The sequence below is a fragment of the Drosophila montana genome, unplaced genomic scaffold, assembly GCF_035044405.1.
Source record: "Drosophila montana isolate Dmon_TW-CO22-7 unplaced genomic scaffold, ASM3504440v1 contig_402_1, whole genome shotgun sequence".
Taxonomy (NCBI): Eukaryota; Metazoa; Arthropoda; class Insecta; order Diptera; family Drosophilidae; genus Drosophila; species Drosophila montana.
This window is the reverse complement of record NW_026998739.1, coordinates 6,146,627-6,162,406: the sequence shown is the minus strand read 5'-3', so window position 1 is coordinate 6,162,406 and position 15,780 is coordinate 6,146,627. Positions and strand designations below refer to the sequence as shown.

Sequence of the window (15,780 nt, the reverse complement as noted above, 5' to 3'; positions counted from 1 at the left end):
TCATTAAAGAAAATAAATATAATAAAAAATCACATAGTAGGAATAGCTTGGAATAGTTTCAAAGTTGTTTTTCTAAAAGTCTCAGCCAAAGTAAATTGATTTGAAATTTTGATGAATGTCAAGCAGTCAAGTACCTTAAAGTACTTTAAGTACAATGATATACTAACTAATAATAATGTACACGGAGAAAACTCAGCAACTCTTTTTGCCAGGGTATTGTTGCGGGCGTGGCCACGTGTTTGGCCCTGCGCCCATACATTAAATGTAATTATTTCTTTAATTAAAATATTTAGCGCAACAGCAAAAAAATAAAAAGAATTGAAAAAAAAAACGTTGACAGTTGCACAAAAGTCACGTCGTTGTTGTAGCTCTTATTATGTTGTTGTAGTATTTAACCGGGAATTGCAATGCATAAAAGTAAAGTAATTCAGCATAATTGAAATCATTAAAAATATTATTACATAAAAAAAACAGGCGTCGCGTACCTGTAAAAATCAATCTGTACCTGCATTTTTATAGGATTATCAAGCATAGTTATGCAGCTGAATGGAATTCTCATTAATAGAATTCAAATTTTGTATAGTAATTCTCAGCATGCCATTGAATATTTTATTCAATAAGGCAATCAAATAAGTAGTCTACCGGGAAAACAGAAAACTATTTGGAATCAAATTTTATGAACTGATTAAATTAAGAGTGTTATGTATGTTTTTCTAGCACTTAGTGTCTGCAGATTGAGTATTTCAAGACATAAACTACAACAAACCAAATCTTTAGTCAAGCCTGGAAACTAGATTCCCACGAGCTTAGCCCCCACCTCAATACTCGTGCCTTCTGCACGGAATCTAAGCTCTCAACAGTAAATCAAATACAAAATACCGGCACGTGCTCTGATAGTCACAGCTTTTCAAAAGCAAGTCAAGTTGCCTTGACCTGAGCTTAATCAGAAAACTTGCGAGTTGCTTTCGTCTCTTTGGGTTTTTCGGGTATCAAAAGGCCGCAGAACTTATGACAAAGCAGTTTGCAAATCCAATTGATAAATTTTTTAAGTTAAATATGGCCACGGCAACAACTTGGCCCGGCCATCCATTCAGCAGCTACCCACAGCATTGAATGTAGCTGGCCATAAATCACAGACCCAAAAAGACTCTGGCTCTGGCATTGCCTTTGGCTGTGGCTCTAGCTGGGAGTCTGTTCTTTCGCTCGGTAGCTCCTGCTCCTGTTGCTGCTGTTGCTACTTCTGTTCTCTGCCACTCTAATCGCATTAAAACCTAAACGGCAGAATCTTTACTACGTGTTCTTGTTAACTTTTACCAGGCACAACAGAAAGTAAAAGCGACTTATTTAACTGCGCCTCCAACAGGACGACCAGTTAACAAGGCGTGCGCTGACTTTTCTGTTGTGTTCTGCTCATGAATAGGATATGATTAGTTTATCATGCAGCTGTGCAACGAATTATGTGTACACTTTAGCATCTACTTGTTAGAGTATCAGAATGAAATCAACTAAATGTTGACATCAAGGAAACTGAACTCCGTTGGGCAGCTTGCAGACGGTCCATCAGAATTTGTGGATCGAAGAGATTTGTTTTCTTTGGAAACGGTGTGCCCGTATTGGTGGTCTTCATGAATCCATAATCACGATTTACCAGCGGAATACGTTATATAGCTATATAGCTATCACACCTCCCTGCTACTGCCTCATAGCTATAAATCAAGTAAATAAACCAGTTTATGCTACCCACCAATATAAGCCACAATTTTAATGAAATTGACTTTTTGAGAATACAAAAATATTCTATAGCACAATAAGATCTACTGTAGTAAATTTCATCAAGATCGGTTAAGAAAAAGTTACTTAAGAATACGTGTTTTGGCTTTCCTCGTATCAGCGGCAGCAAGCGCAATTTCCAACAATTTCTATATACATGTACACACACACATTCATGCGCGTCTGCTGAACGATATATATCATCCCAATGTCGGGAGCTCGCGCCTAGAACCTCTTACTTGTATATCTTGTCTTACGTCACAAATTCAAAAAGAAACTGAAAAGTAATTTGTATATATAAGATTCATTTATTTATTTGAAACATTCTGAGAACGACAAATTTATATGATTTTATATAATTTGTATTTAATATTAATATAAATTTATTGTTGGTTTTGGCGACATTTCCATATATTGAGTATTTACTTGGCTGGCTCTATTAATTTAAATTTAATTATTTAAAGTTAAATTTTAAATTTGTGTACATTCAAATCTTGCTTTCTACTGCCTAAATGCCGCCAATTTCAATAAGTACTTAAAATTGATATCATTGTTAAAGTATTCTTCCGTGGTATAATATTTAATTTTTATATTTTGATGTTGATAAGTTGTTTTGCATTTGAAACATTTTGAAATTATTTGCGTATTTATTTAGCTGCTGAAAATATTGATGGATGCAGAATACTTGAAAAGAGTGAGAACTGAAAGTTTTTTAACGGGCGCAAATTTAATTTAAATTTGCTTTTGGCCTTGTGCTTTTGTCACCAATCAAGTTTATACAAGAGAAAGAGATAGAGAGAGAGAAATGTGACAAGGATAGAAAGAGTAGAAGTAACTGTGGGCGAGTGGTAAATGGATTTTCTTTTATTGCTGCCTTGTTTCCTGGGCATTCTGTATATGTGTTGTTGCTTCATTTCAGCCCAACACTCACCCACTCGCCTCGGGGACTAAGAACTTTGAACTTGCCGCAACTTTCTGGTCGAGGGTTGACTCCCCCTTTTCCTTTTTACCCCGCCGCCCGGCTGCTGTTGCCGCATGTGACATCATTTGATTGCTCATGAAATCGATCGATTGTCGAAACGTGTTGATTGTGTTGCTGTTGTTGTTATTGTTCTTGCTGTTTTTGATGCTGTTGTGCCCCCGCAGAGGAAAAAGGTCAAAAGTTTCAACTCGTAAAATTTGGCATACAAAATGAAGTCCCGGCTTTATGATGAAATTATTTAAATGCGCCCCAAAACAGCTGCAACAGCCGCTGCCGCAAGGCATTAAAAATGCATGCAACGTTCCCTGGGGTCGCTGTTACACCTTCTGCTCTCTCTCACTTTAACCCCACTCCCCCTGGCGCACTCCACTCATTTGCCAACTGTCTGGCCCAGTTTTGTGCGCATGATTAATCACAATCATAACCGATGATATGATTGGAGCCACTTTCACGCGGTGATTCTGTGATTTGTGCAACTGTTGGCATTAAAATCATACTGATAGCCCCGCTAGCCCCTTCTCCCGCCAATGATGGATGCCCCATTTGGCATAGCTGTCCCATGTGCTGTGTACTCAATACTCGATACTCAACACTCGCTCCCATTCACTCACTAATTAAAGTGACACCCAAGTGTCAACGACATCTCAGCATTTGCGAGTACTCTGCCGCAGCTCCAGGGCATGGAGCTGTCGTCACATGTTGCTGCTTAGAGCTGCTGTTCGGCAACTGAGCAGTGGACAAGTTGAGTGATTGATTGCTTGTTGATTGTTGCCAAAGGGATTCCTGTGTCCTGCAGCCAATAGATTTAGATTTCTATATATAGGCTTGGCCTGGAGTGTATGTGTGTGTGTCAAACACTTCAACTCCTATTTTGGGCAACTTTAATTAATCACAAAATTGTTAATTAAATTAAATATTTTCTTATAAATCTAATTATTTTAGGAATTATTAAAAATTATAGACATACGTATTTAGTCGATTAATCGATTTATTTCTTAGATTCTGTTTATAATGTGAAAATTCGTATTATTTTTTATTACCTATTTGTTCTGAATTATTTACATTTTTTGCGGCGCTATTTAACTATTGTTTAAATCTAGATTGATTTATGTATATTCGCGTCAGCGAAAAGATTTTTGACCACTCCATCCGGGGATATTTTATATATGTCAACCCTTCTCTTCAAATGAATGGCACTTTTAAAACTTTACTTAATCTTTAAAATTATATTCGCCAATATTATTTTAATTACTTTAAATAAGAGCGTGTCTTATCATGAGACATAAGACTCATGTCCCCCTTAACGCACCCCTTGTGGACCTTTGGCATCTATTGGTGGATAATATATTGCAATTTGTAAAAGATTGATCCAGAGGCAAAATTAAAAATTATCTGTGGGTAACTTTTCTTCAATTTGTAAACAATTAATGCATATATTTTAGTGAGCATCAAAATGCGATAAGTATTTTTAAGTCCAACATTCAATCAAAATAATATTTGTGTTTAAATAGGGCGCCAACTGTTAAGGTTCGGCTTTGAAGTTAAATTCCTCACTTTAAATATATTTTGCCTACACTTTCTTATGTCTTTTTATACCCTTGCAGAGGGTATTTTAATTTTGTCGTGAAATGTGTAACGCATAGAAGGAGACATCTCCGACCCCATAAAGTATATATATTCTTGATCAGTATCAACAGCCGAGTTGATATAGCCATGTCCGTCTGTCTGTTTCTATGCGAACTAGTCTCTCAGTTTTAAAGCTATCTTTATGAAACTTTGCAGAATTCCCTCTTTCTGTTGTACGCAGCTCATATGTCAAAACCAGCTGGATCGGACCACTATATCATATAGCTGCCATAGGAACGATCGGTCGAAAAGTAGGTTCTTGTATGAAAAACATTTTTGTTTATAAAGTTATCTTGACTAAACTTGGTATTTATTAGTTTTACTAAGCTCCCCATATATATGCAAAATTCTATTAAGATCGGGCAACTATATCATATAGCTGCCATAGGAACGATCGGTCGAAAATTATGCTGTTGTATGGAATTTTTTTTGTTTTTCAAGATATCTTGACCAAACTCGGCATTTATTAGTTTTACTATGCTCCCTCCACTTATGCAAAATCTTATTCACATCGGGCTACTATATCATATAGCTGCCATAGGAACGATCGGTCGAAAATTAAGTTGTTGTATGGAAACCTGTTTTGTTTTTCAAGATATCTTAACCATACTCGGCATTAACTATTTTCCCTGTGCTCCTAGATACGGGCAAAGCACTATGAGCATTTCGAAAAGGTTGTGTCTGCAAGGGTATTAAATCTTCGGTGTGCCGAAGATAGCACTTCTTTCTCGTCAATATTCAATTCTAACTATATATTTTAAATATATTTTCCCTACACTTATGTCTATTGAAAAGCCATTTTTAAATTTATTATCCTGAATTGCAATTAGCATGCCAATCAGATTCAAATCAGAATCTAAACAAATTTACTCTGGCGACTACTCTGGAAACTAACATTTTGGCATCATTAGCCAAAACACTTTGCCTTCAAGTGTGATAAATGCACAAAAACTGTTGCCAAATTGCGCCAACATTTTTGTGGTGCCGCACACCAATTTCCCTTTGTGTGTTTGCTATTGCTTTGGCGCTATTAGGCCGGCTGCTCCGTTCACCGCTCCACTCATCGAGTTCCATCATTTTTGCCTAGTCGCTTTGTAAACAGGCCGCAAATTAATTGATTATACATCATTTATAAGGCACGCGCGCGCCTAAAATTCTCGCCTGCGCCCGACACGAAAAACATTTTTTGTAAACAAAACAAAAAAGTTGCGCATACGCCATGTGCCACAAAATAGAATGAGAAAATAATGTATATGAAAACCCATCGCAATTGCTATGCAAAGTACACGTAAATATAATTTACTTTATTTTGTGCGCTTTCGCAATTTTGTGTGTCGTTTCATTGGTTTCCCCTGCCCCAACAGTGCCCGTCCCCTCTCTTTCTCCAACTCTGTTAGTGTCGCCGCGTATGAGCGTGCAAAAATGTCAGACGACACAAACAAATTTTTCACACATTTTTATGGCCGCCTTTGCGAGCGTTTTGCCAATGCTTTTGAGTATTTCAAATCTAATTTATGACATTGAATCAATTTCAAGAGCGAGTTTCTGTTTGTGCCCGTGTGTGTGTGAGTAGATGCTTTTGTTGTTGTTATATTTTTTCATTGCGGTCAATAACGATTTTTCATATTTTGTGCGGGTTTTCTTTTTATATTTCTTTTTTATTTTTTTTTTGCTTTTGCTTTTGACCTGGTTGGTGACTCGCTTTTGATGTCTGCTGTCGTTCGCAAGAAATCGCATCCAAGTCGCAGCCGGCAAATACCAAAAGCGAGCTTCCGCTTTTCATCCCAGTTTATTTATTTTTTTGTATATATTTTTTTTTGCTGTAGTTTGGCTTGGCTCAGCGGCGAGTTCTGCTCGTTGGCCGTCCGCTCAAATGCCAAATTGAAAATTGATGAATGTCCTTGATTGAATTTGATAGGTGCCAAGCACTCAGTACGGCTATTAATCTCCGTGTAACTTATGATCTGCCAAATGCCCATCGTCGTGTGTTTTTTTGGGCTGCCTGTGTTTTGGCCTGTTTAGCTGATACTTTAATGTGGCTAGAGTATTATGACTATACGATTGAGTATGTGTTATGTGATGTGTATAATTTTCTTACTTTTTGAGTTTTCTGATTCTAATATATATCGTTTACTTATAGATGACCCACTGGACAATGAATGATTGAAGTTCCTCAAATTAAAAGTATGGGAGAATGAAATTCATGGTAAGTTTTTATTTATATTTTGGCTCTCTTTAATTGTACTTATAAGGAATATTATCAAGTTCATTACTTTGATAATTTTAATTAAAAAAAGAACTTAGCATTCAATTTTTTTTGATTTGGAAGTAGAAATTTCCGAAAATGTTCACTTGAGTGAAAGTTCGTACCGCTTACAGATCAGTTAATCAGTCAATATTATGAGTCTTACTCAAATATATAGACTATACTTTCGTTGTATTTACTTTGGTCAATTTGGTGCATTGATTCATTGCTAAATCGTACACTCCACGTCGCCAAATTTGATGTGCTTTAAATATTTTGTGTGCTTCGCTGTCTCGTGAGTTATCGGCAATTAAACATGTTGGGCACGTCAGGTTTCAATGACATCGATGGCGCGGGCGGCAGTCACGTGCCGCAGATATTGAAAATTGAATCGTTGCCATTAATGCGCACAAATCTTGACTTTCAGCTAACGTCAATGCGATAATGGAAGCGGCAGCAGCTTCACCTGATATGGCGGGAGACGAAGACATTGAAGCGACAGATGGCGGTATCTGCTTTGAATATTTCAACATTTCCGCTTATTATTTTACGTGTCGGATTTACGTGTCACGCAGCCTCGTGCACTGGGGAATATTACGGGCAGAATGCCGGCAAGAGGTGTGTGCTGTTAACTGGGTAAGATATTAGGGGGTTTTGGTCGAAAGTGGAACGTTTAAGCCCATCAGTCACTGCTCATGTTTATGCAAATAAAAATATGTGCATTCAAATGCAATAAACTTTGTAAACCAAATTATTTGCATATTACGGCTTTTGTAAATAACCGTTTCTTGGCCAATTTATAATCAATTTTTACTACGCATTTAAACAAAGTATAATTTTTGAATAGCTATATAGCTGTACCTGTTGTTTAGTGCCAGCTTTTGGCACAATTTACATAAAATTTCCATAAATTGATTTTATTGAATTTCTTTTATTGAAGAAAAAATGCACATAAATAAATGTGTATAAATGTCTGCATTGTTTTACAATTTTTTTAATTGAAAATTAAATTATATGCTCAAATTATCCAGTAAATTTTATAAACTGTAATTAAGTCATAACAATATATTGTTTGTACATAAATAAGGCTAATACTGCTTGCAAAATAAGCTAGTATAGTTCCATTTGTAGTACTTGTATTGTGTTTTTAAAGCTCTTTAGCTCAGATCCTTCTTTTTTATTGCTGCCAGGATTAAAGTAGCACTTTTTTTTTTTAGACTTTTTCATACTTATTTCTGTATTTTCTTTCTATTTAAATCTGACCAGAGTCAGACCATCAAGCAAAGCGGTATTTAATTTTCATTATCTTGTTGTGTAGAAACTTTTTTGATTCCCAAATATAATTCTAAGAAATTGTTTGCATTTCTAATGCTAATTTTTCTTGTTATGTAATTATGAATTTCTATTCTGCACTGCTGTAAAATTTTCTGCAAGTCCTTTGGTTTGGCCAATTTAGCCTATTCCCCTTATGCTAACTCTTTATTTTACTTTATCTACGAGAAATATAAATATTTACATAAGCAAAACAAACAAACCAAATTTCTAAGCAACAAAATTACTCTATTCATTGCCGTCTCTTTCGCTCTTTCGCTCTCTCTCTCTCTCTCTCTCTCTCTCTCTCTCTCTCTCTCTCTCTCTCTCTCTTTCACTTACACCAATTGCTATATCGTTTGGCATGAGAGAGTTGCCCAACGTTTTTATGACTGCAGTAACTTTGCGCCATAAAATAGGATTTCCTACTGAGCCTATTCACAACTTTTCGCATTAGACTTAAGCGCAAAGCTCGCCGCCAGCTTCCGTAGTGAACCCCTTCAGCCCGCTTGTTTCTATATTCCCCTTACGCCAACCAAAGGGGTCAGTCGTGGCAATTGCAAAGACAGCAGCGCCAAGCGTTTTGCCTTCTGGCCCGGCTAAAACACACACAAACACACACACACATGGCAATAAAAAACCTATACACATGTGAAATGCTGGCGGGATTTATGGATGCCGCGAATTCACATTCACAGCGCAACTCCCTCAACCTTCACACAGCCCCGGGACAGGCGCTGCCGCACACTTTGCGACTGCTTCTAGCCAAAGTTCGGTTGTCTTCTGTTTTTTTTGCTCCTTTTATTTATTTTTGTTTTATTTTTAATAACCAGTCAGATACCAAAACGAACCGTCAGCCGCTTGTGGTCGTCAGCTCTGCGGTTAGCGGATTTTTGAAATAATAAAAGAAAACAAAAAAAAATTTAGAAAAATGATATAATAAAAGTTCAGTGAAAAGGAATTATGGCACTGGGCAACAAAATGACTTGAGGCTCAATTACTTAGACTCTGCCTGTTAATTATTATTAAACTTTTTTTTATAGAATTTTAATTATTTAACTCTCAAGTAAAACTATTTTTCTTCAAATTCTTAGTATTTTGCTGATTTATCTATTTCTATTTATTTCACTTAATGTATCTCAATACAAAAATTTCGGTTTTAAATTACAGCCAACAACATTTTTTGTTTTTTTATTGTATGAGCTTTCAATTTTAAAAATTTCCATTAATTTAGAATCTTCAACGTTTTCAATAACCTGGTTGGACAGTGTTTATTTTTTTAGTGTCGCTGCGTGTGACGTTGACTTTTATGAGCGTTAACAAAAGCATTTTAATTAAATAAATTCGTGCAAAAACAATTTGGTGCATTTGAAAATGTGTTTTATGTGTGCGAAGCGAATAAAAAAAGGAAACGCATGAAACGTGTTTTGGTCAGCAAAATTGCAAGAAAAACTGAAGGGCAAAAACAAAGGCTTTAATCCAGCAGCCCGTTTAAGCATTTGCCCAGCCCAACGGGCCAACAGGCAAATAAATCAACATCGATAATATCGTGCGTCCCTTTATAATAAAAATGCTTTATATGCTTAGATGCCAGGACTCTTTCCGGGCGGCCTTGCTCGGCCTGGGCTGCCGATACGAGTCGAGTTGAGTCGAGTCGAACAAATCCCAATAAATTGAAAAACAAAATCATTCAATTCAATGGCAGCAAATCAGGCGTAGGCGAGAGAGCCCCATAAAAAGGGTTGAGTTCTTGTGGGAGGGCGGTGTTTAAGGGAATTCCGTTCATGGTACAAATAAGACATCAAGTGTTAGAAAGCAGTGGGAGACCGAATGTAGCTATGCGTCTCGCAGGGAATTTCCGAAAAATAAAGACATATTTTACAAGGATTTTTTTTTTTTTTTAATATTAATAAATATATATGTTAGGCGTGTGTTGGACGTCATGTCGAAAGCATAAAATTTGCTCTTATATATTTATTTTCAATTTATTTGCCTATATTGTTGCATGCACGAGAATAATTTGAAAGCTTAAAACTATGTCTTTTAGTTTTTGGTGCTCGAATTCAAGTCCAGTTTATTTGCCTACACTATGCTAACAACTCTTAAATATATTTCAGTAATAAGTCTTCAGTTGCAAGTAGAAATATATATCCTTAAATTTCTATCAGATCTATTTCGGAATTTGCCAAAATGTAGACTTAAGCTCCTCTATTACTTAAAGTCTATTTGTTCTGTCTTTTAGAACTATGTATACATTACCTTTTCGCTAAACCAGCTTCCCCACAACATTTGCCATTAATAACACTTAAAACCACAAATTTTGAGCATTACCTGGCCCTAATTGTGGTCATATTTGACCTTAACCTGCCGGCTTGCATTTACCTTTGGGCCATGAGGGTCGCGTTGGTGCAAAGGTCATCAAAGTCGTCGTCAAAGTTTTCGTCAGTCACGAGCAAACTTTGCCATAAAGTTAAGTAGCGAACAAATTCTTGGCTGCTGCCGCTGTCCAAAATGAACAAAGAAACTAATTGACTTGGATTAACGCTTCGGCATTTTCTCATAAATCTTTCAATTGAGGGGCAAAATGCGGGGCACACAATTTTCTTTCAAGGTTGTCCACGCTGAAAGTTTTGCTTCGCAAAAATTGTGAAATTGCGAAATTGCGCATACGCCATGTGTGTTTGTTGTATGTGTGTGCTTGTGTTTGTGTCAGGGCTTCTGCTTTAAGTTGCCTAACAAAATCAATAGGCAAACAAGCGAACCGAACACGCCCCCTCTCGAACGGCCCCCATTCCTCTTCCAAGCCATCTCAGTGCACGTATCCGTTTTCGTATACGATTTTCCTGCAAACGCTGGCAAAAATTTATTGTGTGTGAAAATGTGTTGACTTCAACTCAAAAGTTCTCAGCCCTCTCTCTCTCTCTTTCTCTGTCTCGTTCGCTGCTTGTCTCTCTTCGTGTCTCACGGCTGCCAAGCTGGATTTATATCTGTGTCTTTCGCTCATTGTTTGGTCAAGTTATCGTGCGTGGCGCTTTATGGGCTCCTCGCCCGCTTCTGCTTAATATTGCAAAGTGATTTTCGCATTTTCACAGAACTCACACTGACTCCGGGACTCGAGTCGTGCAGTCCACAGATTTATGGCCGCCTTTGATGTATGTTTATCCCCTTTCGCTGACTCTGCATTTTCAACCAAAACAAAAAAAAAATGGAAACCAGACCAAATGCAATCTCTTCTATCAGCTCAGCCTAAATCCTTATACTTTTCTCAGTTGCGAGCATAAACAAATGATTGCTTGGGTAATATGACTAGGGAGCTTAATCTTAAAGAAAACATTTTTCTGCTATTAAAAATCACTTTGAGCGTTCGGCCGTAACTCAAGAAGAAGAAAAACAACAACATGTCAGAAAAAAATATGATAAATTGTAGTTTAATCTGCAGAAAATTATGCAAATGCTAAAAAATAACTGATGGAAAACGACTACAGGAATAATTCAGCCTTGGCATGCCGGAATTTAATTACACTGTCCGGAGAGTGAGAAAAGTCAATCAGAAATGTTTTTTAAATTCTAAGAATGGTTTTTAAATTTTTAAAAATTCATTTTATATAAAATACAAATTATATTATTGCCCTTATATAATTGTTTATTGTTTTGGCTGTGTAATCCTTATTTATATTCATTCTTATAATTTAATCTTCTTTCTTGAATCTATTCAAAATGATTTTAATTTGCAATGTAATCGTATTCTATCAGTTTCGTTTCCTTGATATCAGTTGCATTCGCTAAAATTATTTTCAAGTAAACTGTCAAGTGTTTTTACCCCTTCATAGATAGAGTATTCCAGCTCAACTCACAGAGATCTCGGTTAATGTTAAGAAACGTCTGGGAGCTGGTGAAAACAAAAAAAGGGTTAACGTAAAATGGTCTCAGTTTTGGTCTCATTATTTGAACATTTCATTTATCTTCTTGAACTGATGTAAACGTAATGAAAATTGGATTATGTTGTAATCATTAGGGCGAGTCGTTGACCGACCCAAACCAAAAACGGGGAAAACAAAAAAAAAAGAGATTGAAATTATTTTAGTTGCTGTTTTTCTGATTATTTTTTTTAGTCTGCAAATTGTTGAATTTTCTTAACGGAGTCGCAACATATTTACTTGATTTATGTGCAAGCCACAACAAACCAACAATGTGCCAATAAATCACGCCCATTGGGTGGGCAACGAGGACGATGCGGGGGGGTCCGCTTGCCTGACCGAAAGGTCTTACGACAGCTCAGCCGCGCGCAAATCTAATTGTAAAGTTTTGTAAACTGGGCCAAAAGAAGCACCCAAAAAGCCCCAAGACACAAGCCACCATGGCGTCATTATCAATGCGACGGGGCGCTCCAGCACTTCCTACCCAACCACTTTCGTAGCAGTCCATTTGGAACCGCACATTCTCCGCCTGCTCGACCCAGCGAGCTCTCCACCTCGCCACGGCTGGCGCCTTTTACTTTCACTTTGCTCCGCTGGGGTCTGGGCTCGACCGTCGACTTTACGCTAATTTTAAAGCCATCAATTTGATGGCATTTTGAGCGTTTAAAGTGTGTTTTCAAGAATGTCTGATATTTGATATAACAATTATATAAATGCCGTATGCTTATGTCAATAGACAAACAGCCAGAGCCGATAACAAGGCCGAGTCTCTCTCTCTCCTCCTCGTCAGTAGAAATAATAGCCACAGGCGCAAAAACATTTACTTCCCCTTCCTGCAAAATGCAGCAAATTATTATTGCGGATACGTTTTCAAAGAACAGCAATGAGAGTCAAGTCATTTTATAATTCAGGGATGGAAACCTATGGAATGGGAAATTAATGATATATCTTGCCTGATAAATTCCATTACATATTTAATATTAAATAAAAGATATTAAAAACCAGGTGCAAATAAATATTTTAATCAGAAAACAGTTTTTTTCTTTTCAAATAAACATATCCATCCAGCCAATAATACAACAAATTAATTCCATAATAAAACGTAAAAAATATATTTACGCACGCATATGTACAAATACAAAAATGCAACAGCAGATGGGATAAGCTCGGTTGAAAATAAATATGTTAAATTAATTAAATGAAACGTGTAAGGGACTAATATAGATTCTGCCCACATTAAGTATATATATTTCTGAAAAAAACTTTCCCCAGTCATGTCAATTCGTTCTTTATTCATATATTGTTTGTTTAAGACAAAGAAGAAGTTCTCTTAAAAATGCAGAAACATACGATATAAAGTATGTTAGATTTTCCAACACAACGTCTAAATAATGGAAACGTCTAAGATGTACTTGAATTCATGAGAATCGCATAGGAGAGCAACATTTTTTTAATTTTTATTAATTTTCAGTATAGAAGGTAGTCAAATATTTAAGACATTTTTGTACTATGTAAAAGTTTTTATAAAAGTATATGAACAGTTTTTCCGATTAAAACGTACATTTTAAAAACCTCTGCTTTCAGCCCTAAGACTCAATTATTTAAACATTAGACCTTGCGCTCATACACTGCCGACCCGAGCAACTATTGTAAATCACTTGAGTGGGAATTCGCCCAGCCCTGGGTGTGAATGTCAGAATCGTAGCGAGGGTGTCCTTAGTGCGATACTAAAAATGCGCAGCACAACAAATCCCCAAATCCCCGCTAGCAAATTTATTTTAATTCACTTTTGGACGTAGCCTGTGCTCGTTTGCCTCCCGATTTTTTCCTTCTTTTTTTTCTCATTCTTTGGCTTTAACATTGCCAATTTCCTGGGCTATGGCTACTACCGCTTGAGCCTGCTGCTGCTGCTGCTGCTGCTGCGGCTGCTGGGGCCCACGTCTTGGCGGCTGACACTTGGCGACATTGAAATGAGCACTTAAGGCAAATACGCCAAGGGCCAAAGGCGACGGCAAAGGCAAAGGCAACGGCAACGGGCATAGGCAAACACAACAAACAGACCTCGCTGTGTTATCAAATGTATTTTTATGCTCTTTTGATTTTTATGGCCGGCCCCTGCCAGCAACAATAGAAACAACAACAGCAACAACAACTCTCTGGACAGTTGATAAGTGAGCTGGGGGAATAGGAAAACGCGTACCGCTCTGCTTTTCTATTGCCCTCGGCTGGCAGACCCACGGACAAGTCAAATAGTGCTCCTACAGCTACTTAAAATTAAACAAATTACAACATAGCACACTGCCCCGTTGCCGTTCCCGTGCCCGTCCCTGTGCCCGTTTCCCACATCAGTTAAATTTCTCGACTGTCGTCGAATTGTCCTCAAAGCTGTCAGTCGCATCGTCAAGGATATTCTTACTGTGCCGTCAAGCGCGTGCTTGAATTAAATGTGCCGTGAAATAAATCCAACAAGAACTCCCACACAATGTGTCTAGAAAATGGCCTTCAGCAAATGTTCTGCACGCCAGCCTCCAATCTCCAATCATATAGAGTATCTCCTTTTTCGTTTTTATCTTGTCTGTTCTCATTAATAGAAACAAAAAGTCAATTGAAATCAGGAAGTAGAGAAAATGGTAAAAATGTGAGTGAACCTTATGGCCAAACAAAAGAAGAGGAAACTTTTAAAATTAATCAATTATTGAGAGCATTTGAAATATATTTATGAGTGTGAGCAAGATATATTATTTATATTAAAATTGTCGTATATAAAGACAGGCATATTTGATTTATTCGATGGATGCCATAAACTTAATTTTCTCATATTTTGTACTATTTTGTATTAAGAAATTTTTTCCTGAAATAATTTTGTTTTAAGAAATTTTTTCCTGAAATAATTTATTAGAAATATTTCATTTCATATTTTAATAAATTTGAGCCCCGAACCTAAGGCCAGCTTATAAAATATACTTAAAATAATATATATATATATCTGTATACAAAATATTTGTTTTGTAATATATATTTATGTCTTTAATTTTAAATGCTAAAGCATTTACTCTTTAAATACAACCATATATTTGTTATTTATCTAATTAACCTTGATATAATCATAATCAGAATGAACGCTTAAAATATTAACTATGGAATAGATTATGCGGTTAAATATATCTTCCGTATACAACAGATTTTCCCGTTATTTGTAAAAAAAAATATACCTGAATTGATTATATATCATATTTCTCCTATAAATCCGTATTACAATAAACTTAATAGATATTGGATATTCCCGAAGAGAAACCCTTAGACAATTCCGAATTCTTAAAGCATTTGTCAAATCAACACTTCATAATTATTGAGCGAAAGCCAAATAAAGAGCATTAAATACCAAAACTTGAGGACAAAAGGCAAGAATGCGCCAGGCGTAGAAGGAGGGGCGGGTGTGGGCGTGGAACGCCTTGAACGTTGCCACATGATTTACTTAATACAATTTTGCTTAGGCATTGCTAATTTATGGGGGCCGGACACTGGCCACGAATGAACTGGAATGGAGCTCGAACTCTCGACCACTTAATGCCGCAGCTATGTAATAAAAATCCTGGCTAAATGGTCAAGGGCGCAGGACGTAAGAGAGAGTCAAATAAATGTGCCGTTAAATATTTAGTTGATTTAATTATGTGGACAGTTAGGAAGAGGGAGGGGCACAGGCAAGCGGGGAACAGGCCCATTAAATCAACCCAAACTACACATAAAATTTACGAGCTCCAGAATATCAGGAGAGTAGGCTCTTTGGAATGTGTTTGGTTATCTGTTGCTAGACGCTTATTTATTACAGCTGCCATATGCCATATGACATAAAAGGGAGGCGTTCAGGGGGAATAGTTGCTGCTGCTCCTGTTATTGTTGTTGTTGTTGTTGATGATTTTGTCTTGTGG

General features: G+C 36.8%; 1 long non-coding RNA gene across 2 annotated transcripts in view; it reads left to right on the top strand.

Annotated features, from left to right (window-relative positions):
• The window catches only part of LOC135438972 (uncharacterized), a 77,857-nt gene that overhangs the window by 39,298 nt on the left and 22,779 nt on the right, over positions 1–15,780 (top strand). The window contains exons 3-4 of one of the 2 annotated variants that reach the window (XR_010437959.1): positions 6,519–6,584; positions 7,051–7,259. This is a non-coding gene — a long non-coding RNA (uncharacterized LOC135438972). The remainder of the gene's footprint in view (positions 1–6,518; positions 6,585–7,050; positions 7,260–15,780) is intronic. The other variant, XR_010437958.1, reaches the window with a different exon arrangement.